Source organism: Triticum aestivum, chromosome 5D (genome assembly GCF_018294505.1).
Source record: "Triticum aestivum cultivar Chinese Spring chromosome 5D, IWGSC CS RefSeq v2.1, whole genome shotgun sequence".
Taxonomy (NCBI): domain Eukaryota; kingdom Viridiplantae; phylum Streptophyta; class Magnoliopsida; order Poales; family Poaceae; genus Triticum; species Triticum aestivum.
In genome coordinates, this window is record NC_057808.1 from 277,744,194 (window position 1) to 277,749,075 (window position 4,882).

Consider the following 4,882-nt stretch of genomic DNA (forward strand, 5'->3'; position numbering starts at 1 on the left):
CCTGCATCCAAAACTTGTGAAGAAATAACTCTTATTGTGCTTTGCAAGAAATGATCTTCAAGAATTAGTTTTTGAGTATCCATTGTTATACATGTTGGCTACAGATGACATGGCACTTTCTTATAGTCAACAGTTGGCTATACTATTTAAGTATTAACCGCGGTCTCGCCTATCTGACAGGTCACTGCGGTAAGTGGATAAATCTGCACGTCCATCGCAGGATCATACATCCTCCATGGTTCTCTGATGCCATTGAACACAAGGGCTTCATTTACGCTGTCGACTCCTTCTATGGCTGGACGTATTGCTGGCCTACTCCAGTCATCGCTACAAATAGCTGTTACAACAGTATGTTACTTTCTTATGATATAATGATGGCTTGCTTATATTACTGTCTAACTGAGCTAGTTAGTTAGATGCGTACACTTGGTGTAGTAGGATCTTTATTCAGTTTGATGCATACACTTATTCTTTTTTGGTAGCCCTTTTGTAATGATGGCTGATGTTTGGTATGGAAGAGAGAGTTGTGTCTTCACTCTTCTGGCCTGCTTACTGCTTCTGTTGCACCCCCAGCCCTGGTTGCTGCTGCTGCTGTTTTCAATGTACAATCAGTAGTGTATTTCGTATGTTGGTTGAATAAATGTGTTGTTAGAACGACAAACACAATGTTTTGGAAGTCATTGCACGGTTCAATCCTTTAGTGCCCCGTACCGTACGTAGCACATACTATTTTTCGTACGGAACACATTTTCCACTTGTTGATAACATGCAACCCACTGATGAAGGCCCAATAGAGAAGCCCATAATTAACTGGAAGGGAGGCTCTCACATGAATCCGGCCCAGGTACATGCTCATGGTCACCTAAACATAAATAAGTAAATAAATTAATAAATAAAGCTAAACGCTCATGCACCAGTTCTTTGGGAAAATAGGTCGCCCAGTATTTCTTTTTGAAGAATACCCAAGCTAGGCCTATTTGTTTTCTCCGAATTACTGGGCTGCAAATCTTTCAAGACGAGGAGGGATGCATTCCGGCCTGGCTTAAGAGTATGGTCAATGTGTGTTAAAAGTAATATCAAAAGGGGTTGAAAATTCCAAAAAAATTATAGCAAATGGGATATAAGTTTCTTTTTTTTTGTTCTTTACTGATATCTTATACGTATTTCATTGGATTTAACATGACATAGTACTAATTTATTTTTAAATTTGTTTTAGTATGGCTATTAATTTTTGGATTAAGAATATTTCGTTCCCCAGCAAAAATTTGCGAATTTTCACAATTTCCCACATATTTAGTTAATTTTTTGACCCTGGTACTGACCAGAAAATGGCCAGCAATTCTCAAAATGGAAAACGGGCTGCAATAAATTCCATATGAATTAGAAAATGAGTAAACATTATAAAAATAATAGCAAATGGGCTGTACATACCACAGATTTCGAGGCAGACTTGTTTACGCAAGGCTTTGTCAGTGAACACACGATTATAGCAGCAGTGACTGTTGGATGTCCATCCAACAGCCGACGTGCTTCTTCAATCTCTGATCTTCCTGCTCCAGCCGCCTAAACTAGCACCGGCGGGACTGCCTGCTCCCTCCTCTTGTGGCCCGCTGTGATGCCGCGCAGGCTTCCCCGGCCCACCCTACTCCCTCCGCTGGCCTGGCCGCACTTAATCAACTGCCTCCTTATTACGCGAAAAAAATGATTCCTCCCACTGACATCTGGGGCGCACCGGTTGGGAGGCTGACCTGTGGGCCTACTAAGTTGACGCGTACGCAGGGCTTGTCAACTTAGACAACAAACGATTCTAGCAGCAGTAACCATTGGATTTGAATCGAACGGTCCTGGTGCTTCTTCAATCGCTGCTCTTCTTGCACCAGCCGCCCAAACCAGCGCCGGGGAGACCGCCTGCTCCTGCCTCCAGTGGCCGGCTGTGCTGCCGTTGAGGCCATCGCCCCTACTACTCCCACTGCTAGCCAGGCCCTACGGCGACGGCAGCCGAACCAGTGAACCCTCGTACTCCTCTCCACGTGGGCATCCACTGCCGCGTCTTCCCCGGCTCCGCGTCGTCCCCTTCCTAGGCCTCGCCGTCGTCCACCGCCTTGGTGCTCTCGGCGCGGCGTGGTCAACGTGGTCAAAGACATTCCATCGGAAGAGTACTGTACGTGGAGAGGCTGACAGCTGGGTCCACGGCCACAGCCCAGTTTTTTTGTGATTTGCCAAGTAAGTCGCTTTGTCAGGCCTGTTGGGCTGCAATTCAAGATGAGGAGAGCTTTCATTCGGCTGGCCGAGAAAATGGCCCATCAGTAATGAGAAATGGGTTGTACATTTTTAAAACACATCAAACCGGCAATTAGTTTCAAATATCTTTTTTTTTTCATTTCGAGATTTTAAATTACATTAATTTTTATGCGTGGGAATTTTTTGGATTTTATATTGATATACATTTATTTTTAAAATCAGTTTGAATGTGAGTGAAAATTTCGGGATTAAAAACAGTTCGGACCGCACCGAAATATGCAAAATTTCGTATAATTTTGTAACCGTGGCCACAATATGGGCTGTAATGCTAACAAAAAGAATATGGGCTCCAAAAAAACCTTAATAATTAGCAAATGGGCTGTAAATTATTAGAAATAATGGCAGATGGGTTGTATGCTGTTTTCCACAGATTTGAGGCTTTCCTAAAAAAAGGTTGACGCACAAGCACGGACTGTTGGATGTCCATCCAACGGCCGTCGTGCTTCTTCAATCTCTGCTCTTCCTGCTCCAGCCGCTCAAACAAGGGCCGGCGGGACTGCCTGCTCCCTCCTCCCCACGGCCGGCTCTGCTGTCCCGTAGGCCTCACCGCCCCACCGTACTCCCATCGCTGGCCTAGCCATCCCTCTACTCACCCATACCTGCTGTTATTCTCCGGCGACGGCAGACGAACCAGTAAACCCTCGTACAGTCGTACTCCCCTCCGCGTGGGAAACAACTGCCGAGTCTTCCCTGCCTCCGTGTCGTTCCCTTCCTAGGCCTCGCCGTCGTCCACCGCCCTGGTGCTCTCGGCGCGGCCTGGCCAACGTGGTCAACGACCGACATGCATCTGAAGTGGACTGTAGGTGGAGAGGCCGACAGCTGGGTCCACGGCCACACGCAAGGAAATGCCTCCTTATTACGCGCAAAATAATGATTCCTCCACCTGACATCAGGGACCCACCGAAAGGGCCTCTGTATTTCGCGAAAAAAACGTTACCGCCGCTGACAGCTCGGACCCACCAGCTATATCTTCGCACACAAGGAAATGCCTCCTTATTACGCACAAAAAAATGAATACTCCCCCTGTTAGCTGGGACCCAGTATAGTGGCAGGCTGACTTGTGGGCCTACTAAGTTGACGGGGACGGAGGGCTTTGTCAACTTAGTCAATATGCACGATTCTAGCTCCAGTGACCGTACGATGTCCATCCAACGGCCGTAGTGCTTCTTCAACCTCTGGTCTTCTTGCTCCAGCCGCCCAAACCAGCGCCAGCCGTGCCTCGTGCTCCTGCGTCCCGTGGCCGGCTACGATGCGGCGGAGGCCTCACCGCCCCCTACTACTCCCACCGCTGGCCAGGCCATCCCTCTACTCACCCACACCCCCTGTTATTCTGTGGCGACGACAGCCTCACACCGCAGCGAACCAGTGAACCCTCGTACTCCTCTACGCGTGGGCATCCACTGCCGCGTCTTCCCTGGCTCCGCGTCGTCCCCTTCCTAGGCCTCGCCGTCGTCCACCGCCCTAGTGCTCTCGGCGCGGCGTGGTCAACGTGGTCAAGGAACGGCTTCTATTGGACGTGGACTGTACGTGGAGAGGCTGACAGCTGGGTCCACGGCCGTAGCAAGGAAGTGCCTCCTTATTACGTGCAAAATAATTATTACTCCACCTGACAGCGGGGACCCACCGGACGGGCCACCGTATTTCACGAAAAAATGTTTGCCCCTGACTGCTGGGACCCACCAGCTACATCTTCGCACGCAAGGAAGTGCGTGCGGATAAAAAAATGATTCGCCCCCCTGACTGCTGGGACCCACCAGCTACATCTTCGCAGGCAGGGAAGTGCCTGACAGTCGGGACCCACCTGGTCGAAGCGTACGTAGCGTTGTCATTCTGGTCGCGAACGTGTACGTACATATATACTGGTGGATGTAGAGGCGCGCACGTGTCGTAGTAGAGGCGCGTACGTGTCGTAGTAGAGGCGTGCACGTAGCATGTACACGTACGTACAACGGCCAGGGTGCAAGAAAGAAAATACGGCCACATATGTGTACATATGGGTGGGGTCTCAAACGCCTACTCGCGCATACGTACGGCCAGGGCTCGTGTACATGGCTGGGTCGGAACGGAGAAACAGCGTCGTCGTCGTGTTCATGGGGAGGCAACGGAATGCATCGTGTTCATGGGGAGGCAACGGAATGTGTCGTGTTCATCAGGAGGCAATGGAACGCGTGGGAGCCAACCTGCTGGGTCAGAACGGAATGCGTGGTCGTGTTCATCGGGAGGGCTTGGACGGAATAGGCGATGGAAACGAGGGTTGGCGTACTGCACAACGGAGGAAACGGACCTCCTACGTTCGGAACGGGGTCCTGTTGATCGGGAGGGGTGTGGCGTACCGCAAAATGGAGGAAACGGGCCTCCTACGGTCGAAACGGGGGTCCTGTTGATCGGGAGGGGTGTGGCGTACCGCAAAACGGACGAAACGGACCTCCTATGGTCGAAACGGGGGTCCTATTCATCGGGAGGGGTGTGGCGTACCGCAAAACAGGACTTCACGGGATACTGTTCATCTCCACCGTCGACCTCCTCCAGCCTCCACGGGATCCTGTTCATCCAGCCTCCACCGCGCGCTACTCCACCGGCT